Source organism: Sinohyriopsis cumingii, chromosome 9 (genome assembly GCF_028554795.1).
Source record: "Sinohyriopsis cumingii isolate HCF-2022 chromosome 9, ASM2855479v2, whole genome shotgun sequence".
NCBI lineage: Eukaryota > Metazoa > Mollusca > Bivalvia > Unionida > Unionidae > Sinohyriopsis > Sinohyriopsis cumingii.
In genome coordinates this window covers 112,631,924-112,644,334 of record NC_142969.1, presented here as the reverse complement: position 1 = coordinate 112,644,334, position 12,411 = coordinate 112,631,924, and the positions used below count along the sequence as shown (strand labels likewise).

At 34.8% G+C, this 12,411-nt stretch overlaps 1 long non-coding RNA gene across 1 annotated transcript; it reads right to left on the bottom strand.

Moving 5' to 3' along the window:
* Nucleotides 1-4,069: 4,069 nt before the first annotated feature.
* LOC149792492 (uncharacterized) lies at nucleotides 4,070-12,409 on the bottom strand. The gene is made up of 2 exons (XR_016423579.1): nucleotides 12,186-12,409; nucleotides 4,070-5,836 (listed from the first exon to the last, which is right to left on the bottom strand). It is a non-coding gene; the product is annotated as an uncharacterized LOC149792492 (long non-coding RNA).
* Between the last annotated feature and the right edge of the window lie 2 nt (nucleotides 12,410-12,411).

Below are 12,411 nucleotides of genomic sequence, written 5' to 3'. Positions count from 1 at the left end.
TTATAATTTCACCTTCTACCTCAATAAAAGCCTCAGCGGGTAGAAAATATCTCCTTGTATCATGGACTTGTAAATCAATCTTTCCATGTTGATCTGGTATTCGTGCGTCATAAGAATAAAATTGATAATCATGTACAGATTCAGCCTTGAGAACTGGTGCGTCCATGTTGAATACTGTGTTGGATATACGTTTGAACACTTTATTATAACTGTGTTGATCTAAATCATGGTCGTGTAGACCTGCCAACATGAGGATTACTTCAGGAAAATCTGTTTCCTGTTATTAAACTTGAAGCAATATTTTTTCTGCTTCACCAACCCCATGGGTCAAGGATGTAGTTTTTGATTTGCGGCTTGATTTATTATTTTACTGACATAACTTCAGTGCTTGGTAATTTCACTGGTTGCGGTTTTCGTTGTATCAATCATGCTAGTCTGTCCTTGACTGTCGAAAATGCTTTACCAGCAATGTCGCCGATTGCACCAAGAGCTTTTTCACGAATAATGTCGATAGCCTTCATTAATAATTGTTTTGCAATTGGAGCTGCTTTTGGAACCATCCTTGTAAATAATCCCTGAATAACATTACCATGTCCATTTCCGTAAAAGGCTTTATAAAGGGCTATTATTAGTATGACCATTACGGGTCTGCGTTGAGAGCTGTGTATGATCATCTTATTCATTATTTATTTATCTAATCATAGTGACAACTAGTCACTATGATAGTCATCAGCGAGTTCATTGATAAGTTCCCGGTAAACAGAAACATCCATGATACCACTTGTAAATAATCGTTGACATACATTAATAATTTCTGGAGAGTTATTACCAGCTCGATTTCCTCCTGGTCATTGTACATTGTTAGGACATGGAGAAACATGACCATTTCTCTGAGTAGAAAACCCACTTCCAGCTGCGCTGAATCGTAAAATTCTTCCTCAGTGTGAGATGGATCAAATAGCGATTTTTTCCTTTGTTTTACTTGCTGTTTAAATTCAATGTATCCTGGATCTTGTAGATTAATCGGTGAATCTTTAGCAGCAAAATATACAATAGGAATCCAATATATAGGTGATATTCTGCTGTCACGTTTTAAATAATCTTGACGTGTTTCATATCCACTTGCAGAAAAATCAATTGAATCATCCAGATTTTTAAACTCCTCAAGAGCATCATCAGTAAACATAACTCTAGGTCGTTTACCTTTTATGTTTTGCTGTGATTGTTTTTGTTGTCATTCTGTCTGTTGCTGCAGGAGGAAGTTGGTGGTGGTGGAGAAGAAGGTACAGAAGGTTTCTGCAAATATTGCTTTTTAAGCTCTTTATCAAGCCTTTTTATTTCTTCAACAAGTGCATCGTATTTAGTATCCTTGTGTCTGACTTGTTTTTTGTTGTAATATATACGATATATCCATTTAATAAAATTTTCATCATTTACAGCTGCAAAACCAGGTTTTAATCATTTATATTTATCATACACACCAAGTAGTATTCTTTTAGGCAATTCACATTCTTTAGTATTTCTAATTTCTTCAACAGCGCCTTCGTTAAATTTTGCAGTCAGTTCAATATTTTCTTTTTTTACTTTGTGTTTAGGAGCAAGTTTTTGTTTTACACCAGCGATTTCAGTACAAATATTTTCAAGTAATTCTTCACCTACAGGAGGAAGTTTTGTAAAATCATTTGGGTTTGTTTAGTTCTTTCTGCTATTTTTTTCAGTTTGTTCAGCAGTTTGTTTTACTGGCGGAAGAAGACCTTCAGTAGCCGATGCGACTCTTTCAGTAACTTTTGTAACGGGTCTAAATAACTGTTCTCCACTTTCAGCAAATTCAACTTGCGATTCTTGTCTCGCTTGTAGCTTTTCTCTGACAGAATCATGGAATGGAAGATATTTTTTAATTGCTTCTAGTTGCTCTCAAGCTAATCTAGCTGTATGAGATTACAATGCTGGGGCCATTATTTGATATAAGAATGATCTAATTTACAGCAACAGAGAGGGTGCGATCTCTCCTCCGTTAAGGCAGGCCATATAGATTTTTTTGCCCAGTCCTTCCAATGGAGCCCTCCTTCTTGAAAGCTTTATTTTTCAAAATGGAACCTTCCTCCTCCAAGGTAAGCCATATAGACTTCTTTGCTTGGATGTACTGAGGTGGGTTCACACCCTCTGCTGCTGTGTTCCAAGTTTGATTTACTCATTAACCGCTGGTGCCATGAGATAGTACCCTATTTCTGAGTCCTGTAGCTTCAAGGTCATTTAAGATGCATCAAAGTGGGTGGTATCACAGAAAAGTAGACAGTTGTAGATCTAAAATGATATGGTAACCAAATAATCTGGCTTTTCTACTCACAATAGAAAATAGAAAAAACTTATATTTTGAGACCCAAATGTTTTACACCAAAAATCTACCAGTTGTCTGAATCTAATTTTGTGTCTAGGTGTTAGAATTTTCGGATTGAGATCTAAGGCACACCGGTCTGAACTGCACACAGACAGGCAAACCTTGGCAAAAAATAGGATAAGTTGGGGAATTGGAGTAAAATGTAGCCAAGACAAAAAAATGATGGGTCTAATGAGCATAAAAAACACAACTAGGCATCTGGCTAAATGAAAATCTCTTGGAAGTAAAAATATTTGGACCTATTCAGAAGTAGCCTCGAAAGTGAATTTCCTACTCCCATTTCAGGCAAAAATGATAAAAAGAATCTCCAGGGGTTAATGAGACAATAACAGACCAGATAATAGCCATCTTGAGTGGTAACAAGTTAGTCAGCTCCAATATCACTTCATTAACATGCGATCTTAATGATATAAACCTACAATCAATCTTTGATCAACATCATATTGGAACAAAGCCAACTGTGGTAACATGCATGAGTTGAGGGTCAGATGATGCACAATACCAAAAGCAGTATTTGCCTAATGGTCAGGGGAGTTAAAAAATATGTCAATCACAATAAAATGAATTCACAGTATAATTTGTACCATATGTACTCACTTACAAGTCCATATGCAAACTGCAAATATCCAGAGCTTCATCATATAATGGCCCCAGCAGATCTGGGTCTATGCAGTCTGTTACAAGTAATCAGTAGAACAAACAATATAACTCCTAATTTGTTGAAGCATTATGTGATGGCAGATCTGGGTCTATGCAGTCTGTTACAAGTAATCAGTAGAACAAACAATATAACTCCTAATTTTTTGGAGCATTATGTGATGGCAGATCTGGGTCTATGCAGTCTGTTACAAGTAATCAGTAGAACAAACAATAAAACTCCTAATTTGTTGGAGCATTATGCGATGGCAGATCTGGGTCTATGCAGTCTGTTACAAGTAATCAGTAGAACAAACTATATAACTCCTAATTTGTTGGAGCATTATGTGATGGCAGATCTGGGTCTATGCAGTCTGTTACAAGTAATCAGTAGAACAAACAATATAACTCCTAATTTGTTGGAGCATTATGCGATGGCAGATAAGGGTCTATGCAGTCTGTTACAAGTAATCAGTAGAACAAACAATATAACTCCTAATTTGTTGGAGCATTATGCGATGGCAGATCTGGGTCTATGCAGTCTGTTACAAGTAATCAGTAGAACAAACTATATAACTCCTAATTTGTTGGAGCATTATGTGATGGCAGATCTGGGTCTATGCAGTCTGTTACAAGTAATCAGTAGAACAAACAATATAACTCCTAATTTGTTGGAGCATTATGCGATGGCAGATAAGGGTCTATGCAGTCTGTTACAAGTAATCAGTAGAACAAACAATATAACTCCTAATTTGTTGGAGCATTATGCGATGGCAGATCTGGGTCTATGCAGTCTGTTACAAGTAATCAGTAGAACAAACAATAAAACTCCTAATTTGTTGGAGCATTATGCGATGGCAGATCTGGGTCTATGCAGTCTGTTACAAGTAATCAGTAGAACAAACAATATAACTCCTAATTTGTTGGAGCATTATGCGATGGCAGATCAGGGTCTATGCTTGACTTGCATGAATGTATATAAGGTAGATGCTTTAGATGGGTGGGTGGGGGGTCTATAAGGACAATGCTGCCATATCAAGTCAAAATGGAGTTTATTATTGTCTGGTAAAGTGCATAAATATGTCTATCATTCACATGAAGATATCTACAATTTACATATTGAAAATTCAAAATCAAAAAAGCTTTTTTTGTTCAGAATGAACATGCACTGTATAAACCAACACACAATAGAAAACTTAATTACACATTTTACAATCTGTACATCTCTGTTAGAAACACTTATGATGTTTTGAGACCAAACTAACAATATAGCATGCTGCAGGTTCTACATGCTGGTCTAACAATGAAACAACATTATAACAGTGTTAAGTCAACCTCTGGCTGAACTTTTACTTATGATGTGTCCATTTTCTGACATTTTGTGCTGTTTAATCATCATGTAAAGTACTAGCAAATATGTCATTCCTTGTAAAAGTGCAAAACAAACAAGTTTAACTAATTTTTCTGTAACTTATAGGCATGTTTCTATTCTTAAGTAAAACAGTAAATCAATTAGTCACCTTCGCTAAATTCTACAAATATGGATAAAGTAATCCTGCAATGATCTGAACAATTACACTTGAAATTCAATACTGTTAAACTGTTACTGAAAATTAAGAAAAACTTCCATGTCACGACATGACTATATTTACATGGTAACTGATTATTATGACTGTACGTTATGTACTAAAAGGAATGCATATCACACTGCGTATGTTCATATGATCTACAAACACTGCATGCTAACAAAAATTACTATTACTGCATTTATCATTATTGACAGTTGCTTCTTATAAGACTCCAAGTTTCTATTTCTGGTCTGTTTTCAAATATGGGCATACAACTGTATGCATACTTGACTTCCAGTTTATAGTCCTGGTCTCAGAGTTTTAAAATTTGGACTTAAATTAAATGCGTAATAGACTTTCAGTTTCTAGCCCTGGACTGAGAGTTTTCAAATATTTGGGCTTTCAGTAACTGTATGTGTAGTGTACATCAGTAAATATGTGTAGTGGACTTCAGTGATTGTATGTGTAGTGGACTTCCAATCTCTGAAGATTCACACTCCTGTTTCCAAAACTATATCAAGAATTCTGCATTTTAACACTGTGTTGTGGGGAATGGGTTGTTGTTGCAGGAAACCTTTCATTGCATAGGTTTCAAGAAATTAAACTCCATCTGCTATACTTGCAAAATTTATATCATAACCTAGTTTTCTCAAATATTAAAAAAAAATTCTCAAGCCAATTTTTCTTCCTTCTTCCTTTCCATATATATTATCTTGGTTATGTAATCACATCAGAGAACAAGTTTTAATGAATACATTTTCACTTCCCAAATGTGACCAGTGGTCAACAAACCATAGATCACAACGATCTGAGGCCATACACAAACATGTAATGAATCTTGACATCATAATGATTTGATCTGTCATAAGGTTATTTTTCTGTTTCTTTTACACATAAAAGGTACACAAATGAATCTGTCTACCTTAGTTACACATATATAAACAACGAAACACTCTGTTCTTTTTCATAAAATGAGGAGAAGTTAAAATATAAACACTCCGAATGCTTAACTAGTTTCATAATTGCTTCTAGAGTTCATGCGCTGCTGCCAGAAGGAGAAAATAAAGAAGAACACGTAGATTCCAGCCGCAATAAAGCAGTTGACAGCCGCTTGCTCGTATTTTTCATGGATATAGCCGATTGTGTAATTATGGTGTTCCCAATCGCCCTCACCTAACGGAATGTCCTCAAAGAGTCCTGGACTGTGGATCTGGTAAAATACACCCATCAGCGACTACAATGGAAGAAAATCATATAATCTTTTAATAGAGCAGAGAAAAGGTCTAACTCCATCAAAAAGGGAGATCATAAACTTATATCAATTGAAAAGCTGGGCTATGGATGTGATACAACACTCCCTTCAACATCTATGGTGGGAAAATGAAAATCGTGTGTAAAATGGCACAATAAGAGTAAATGTAATAATATCAGGGCCAGGCTGTGGAAGAGGTATACTCCCCAGATGTTCTAGCATCATTCTCTGTTAGAAAATTCCCATTTCTGTCCCCACTGGGTGACCATAAATCATCCCAATACTACCTGCTCTTCAGCCATTTGAAAGTGTTCAGCCCTTACAGTCTCAAAAGTAATATGTTCCCATCTTACAAAAAATGAAAGAGATAATAGTTTATAGTGTTTCGTAGTCTACTGTGGAAATTTAAGTGAAGTAATTAGAGGAAAATTGTCAAAAAAGATGAATTTTACTTCTCACATTCTACAAAATTTCCACTATATACCATCAAAACAATGGAATGATGCTGAGTCCATAAAATCTAACTGATTTATTACAAGACGGCAGCAAAACTGATTGCAAACTAAAATCTTTAACATCTGTTATTTAATCTCGTGTACATAAAACAGTTGATATAAAATACCATGCAAGTTTCCCTTTGTAGCCCCATTTAGCTGTACAAATTGACCAATAGAAAAGCTATTCTTTTTGCAACTGTATATAACTTCCCATCAATGAATTTTTATTGAAGCTAATTTTGAGAGAAGGTACAGTAAGTATACCACACTGTCAGAGGCTGAATATTCAATTAATTATCTCATTAAATATTTTCTCCTATTAGAGAAATTTCAATGCAGTAAAGGAGAAGATTTAACATGTGCACAAGGGTAAAAAAAATCGGACTTTTTAATTTTTGCTTATCAGACCCACAACTTTTATGTCCATTTTACTGTAAATCTCTGACTTCTACCTTTCTTCATGTGTTAAGTACAGACTGGTCAACTTTCTTTCTAAGACCAAAATGTCTAAAATCCAGACAGAAACTCCAGCTCTAAAACAGGCAATTTTTGAAGTAAAGAAATTCTGGTCTCAATTTCTTTTTTCCACTGCATTTTTGTCATGCCCTTAGAAAGTCGAACTTATTTGGTGTCAGTGCAGAACTACATTTTTCTTATTTTTCTGTAATACCACCCGTATCGTAAATGATGTTGATGGTACAGTGCTCAGATGTAGGGAACAACCTTATGATGTGTACTGCGGCGATTTACGTTAACAAGTTCAACAGTCTTACTTGGTCAATCCATAAAAATATTATTCCTGCACATAAACTTCAAGTTCAAAGCTTGCTTTACTTTCCAAATATTCAAATTTGTCAAATAACGATTAGCAAGAGAGAAGACCAACCCGTCTGAGAGTTAAAATGTACATTATATAAAACTCTTCACTGAAATGTATTTTATACTTCCACAAACTTAATGGCCAACATTTGTTACACTTATTTTGAGAATTTCTCTCAAATTTAAGACCAGCGTGTAAAATGCTACCAGCTATATTTAACCTACATTATTACTTGGGCCTTTTTATGTATCAAAATCATCGCCATCTCTTTAATACTTGTCCTTCACAAAGACAAATTTAGATGTAGTGCTGAGAAATATTTAAAGAAAGTGCATGTATTCCATTTAGTAAATCATAATCACAGTGATGACAACCAAATTGAAGTTAGCCTTTTTTCCCCAACAACATAATAATCAGTCTTTACATTTGGATTGTAAGATAGTTGATCTCGACATTAGGAATTATAAGTGATAGAGAACTTAAACAGTTTTCTTTCTGCACTCTGCACACCAGGAACAAAGAGCACTTTTACCTCTAACACTTGTTTCTCTACCTTAGCCAAAGGAATTTTTCTGACAACCATTTTCTTTTCTTTGTCTACTGACCTTCAGTTACCTTATCAGTCTCATTCTGAGACTTTTCTTGCATTTCAGGCAAATTAGTTGCTGTGTGTTTTCAGACCTGCTAACTCTAACAAGATGGTCTTAGTAAGGCAGGTGTTTTTTTTTGCATATCTTAGACAGTTTTCAGTAAGGTGTAAAAAAGATATCATGTACTGCAATTGTAAAGTCAGAAAACGTACATGTATTTAAAATGTTTGGCATTTGGAACTGATGAAGCGATGGTAAACAATATGTTCAACTGTGCAAAGTACCATAATGACCATATGTCTTGGGACACTAAGTCTTGGGACACCAAGTCTTAGGACACCCTAAATTATTTTCATCTAATATAACAATGAATATATACCAATAACTCAACCAAACTGTGTAAAATAAAATCGAGACAAACAGTCTTACATAAAATTATATATTTATAAAGGATATACAACATATCAAATTCCTTTATTAATATTTTATATAAAATTTGTACAGTGCCTCGGTATTAAGACCATTAGGATACAAATTATCTAATTTATGAATCGAATAACTTTCTTTTATGAGTCTATTCATGTCTCTATGCACAATATCTACTGGCATGAAAGAAAATTAGAGTAGAGATTAATTATTGGTATTAAAATGCATTGAAATATTAGAAGAGAACACAGGATCTCTGTAATTTTTTATATGAAATAGATGATTAATTCTCTTTGAAACTTGCATGTTACATTTTTATAGGTTATTAAATAAATCACATTACTTGATATGCAATTAGTGTTAAAACTTTGAGAAAATACTTCTTTTGTATTGGCACTACCAAAATAAGTACTTTCTCTTATATTTGTACATTGAATACATTGATGTCTATTACATTTTGATGATGAAAAATATCTTTTTAAAAATTATTTTCTGTCTGTTTAGTTCTAATTAAAAAATCTTGCAAATTCATGGATCTTCTATAAGCAACAATTGGTTTATTTTTTAAAAGTTTTTAACACTGTTTTTATTTGATAAATTTCGGAGACTCCAATATTTATTAATTATAAGGCTTATATTAGGTAATGAAGGATTATATTGTATTGTGAAAGGAATTATATTTTTCTCTATTTTACATTTCGCTGCATTCAAAGCCTCATGTTCATTAAAATTACGGGCTTTGTTCAGCGCAGAATCAATTATATGTGTAGGATAATTTCTATTTTGGAAATGTGTTTTTAATTCATTCAACAAATTTTGTAATTGACAATCATCTGAAATAATGCGTCAGTACATTTTTGCCTGGCTATATGTTATACCGTTTTTACATGACATGGGATGACATGAAGACTATTCCACCTACTGGTGGATATTAGTTTCCTTGACATTTGTTCTTGTCGTAGGGTTTAACGACATTTTTCAGCACATGATAGGCTATACATGGCAGCCAGTATTAATGGTGGAGGAAGAACCCGGAAATCCCCGGAAAGAACCACCGACCCTCGAGAAGCTACTGGCAAGCTTTCTCACATACCCACATTGGGCAAATCCAAGACTCGAACCCACGGAGACAGAGGTGAGATGGCAGTTATCCGTAATGGAGAGCGCTTTAGACCACTCGGCCACCTCCTTGACATTTGTAGAAACTGTGTTAAAACATAACTCATTTGACATTATTTACTCAAAGACAAATTTACAACTCAAACAATTATATAACAAAGACTTGTCAATGAATAAAGACAGCAGTAAAAACATACACTTAAAATTGTGAAATGTGATTAGGGTCAGTCTTATTGGACACTTGTTCTGATTTCTACACATGTACAAACTAAAGGCAGCTGATCATTCATTACTTAAAAAGTGTTAATGTGGTGACAAAGCAATTTATGTACTATATTTGTATTACATATTAAAACAAAACAACACAAAACCCTATCAGAATATGCATCATCTCAGGGAAACAAGGATGTTGAAATAAGTGTCCAAATAGTTGACTAGGGTCAATAGAAATCCCCGTTTTTAAAATCTGGCACCTGCCTAAATCTGGACAAATGAAAGGGGATGCATGTTTGTTTGGCATGTTAGTTACAGTATCAATTTTTAGCAGTGAAGGTTTAATTTTACCCATCAAACTTTTCTATGTAGAATTTTGTCAATATTTTGGATATTCAAAATTAATTGTGTATTAGAAAAGATATTCAAGTTGCAGTTTATCGGTGAAATGTTAAGACCTGTAGCATGTATCGATAGGATTCATGATCCACAGCTTATATGATATGATAATATATTATCAATGCACATATGAACTTGATGGTCTTTCCATCTTCAGAAGGTCTGTTTGTGTTAGGTAATGCCCTTTTATGCTTTTGTGTGTTGACATACTGGTTGTATTTCCAGTTTGTTAGTGTTAGGTAATGTCCTTTTATGCTTGTGTGTTGAACAGTGGTTGCATTTCCAGTCTGCAGATTACAGATAGACATTTATTTAGCATCTATTTATATGCCATTCTCATCGATGACAAGGTAGCAACAATACTTTCAAGCACTACCTGTCAGTTGTCTGAGTTTATTCATTGTTTCAAGCCATTTTAGGCAGGCTCCATTTGACTGGATGCAAGACTCACTTAAACCACCATACCCTTTGTTTTGCACTGCATGTTGCTCTAAACACTACTTATTACCAATTCTCACTTTAACTTCATAATAGAAGAAATAATGCAATCTTCTCATGCAAAGAAGATCTGGTTCAGAACAGGGAGTGGATGTGGGAGTGGAGAATCATGTTGTACTTCCTGGAGCCACAGGTAATTGTTTCTGTTTGTGAAAGAGGAAAACTACTACCAACTCCCACTCCCATTCTATAAAAAGTAAAAATGTATGCAAGATAACAAATGTGTGGTTTGAAATCTGCTCCCTAACCAATACTATGCTAATTTTATTTATTCTGCCTGCATTTTCAGTCACTGATTAAACATCTCTTCATAAAAAGATCTGTTCCAAATTTGTTCCTCATGTAAAATTTAAGCAGAGATGCTGCAAAGATTTTATCTAAAGGAGGAAGCTCACCCATTGTCAACAAAATACTGGGTAAGTAGAAATAAAAATAGGAGGAAATGGCCATAGTTCAACATTTACCTAACACTTCAATAACCATCTTTCTTTTTTCCTGTTCTGCTCTGTAGGAGCTCTACTGAAATCAAAATCTTTAATATATATATCAGTTTTGTTTTATAAGCATTATTCTGCTGAACGTCTCTCAGCTGGCCGGAGAGTGATGATAGATGGGAATGCGAAAATCAGGTTAAGCTGAAGTATACTTGAACCAAATTAATAAAAATATATTAATAGTCAAGAAAGTGTTTAGACAGCTTTATTTCATTCAAGATTTTATCATCCTTTTAACCAATGTCAGTATTCTTGACTTCCATCACATTCCAGCCAATTGAAATGTAGACCAATATGACATTTCCATTTGCTTGTGTGGGAATTTGAATTTATTAGGAAAAAGACCTCAGAGTAAGTGAAATCAGACTAAAACCACATAGCTTCAATTTGTTGAAAAGCGCTGCCAAGTGTGTGAGATATTCCTGAATATCTAACTTATCATTCCGATGTTAACTGACACTGGAATACACTACACAGCGCTGTTATTTAGGCATCAAAACTGTGACACCCAAAACAAAAATATCGTGGTCACGGTCTTACATTGTAGGACTGAGGAATTGTCCCCCAACACTTGACACTGACCTTGGAAATTGTGTCACAACGATTTTTCTGTTTCTGAATTCACAAATATTTGTTCTGGATTACTTTCGAACTATCAACCTTACAGCTATGCCACCAGATGATTAACATTCATTATTAACATGCAGAAAAGTAAATTGTGGCTTGATGAATAGAAAAATATATCAGGAGTAAAACAAGCCATAGAGTATGGTCATGTGCCTTTAAAGACGGAAACAGCAGACGGAAATCAAGGGTCATTGGTGGAGCCACGTATTTGGAAGGTAAGTACCTTCTCTCTTATACAGTATGATCCAGAGGGTCCTATGTCAGAACGGGTCATGGGGGTAATCTAAGCTATTCTGGTGAAATTACCTCTTGTCAAATGGTAAACATTGCTGTATTTTATTTTCATCAATCGGTCGGTGTGCGGTTTTTCTTTTTTTCGATACTGGAGACGGAAACCTTAAGTGCGCAGAAATGCCCGACAGCATTTTATATAATTTTGCCCATCAGTTATTCTACAATTTTCTTACTACAGTGATCGAATTTCAAAGGCCTGTGCCTAGTCCTACATGTAAGACATAGCACACGTTGATTTTGTTTAGACCCACAAAACATAAATATCAGCGTAAGGTCTTACATGTAGGAATAGCCTGTGCCTTGCCCTGAAATTCTTGAATTTTAGCCTTTTGCTACTTACGAAGTAACACTCACCAACATTATTATTCCCCAAATGCTGATAACTGTGCAGCATATCGAACACTTTGGTCCACAGATCGGACAGCTAACCATTCTGCCTGTTTTTACCACAAATTTTGTCTTCTACCTCCTATCGAAAAAGAACGGAAGCTGCTAATCATCTGATTTATAAATTTCCGAACTTCCTACTGCGGGAGACAACTTTAAAATTAAGACCGGAATATGGTAATCATGTGACCTG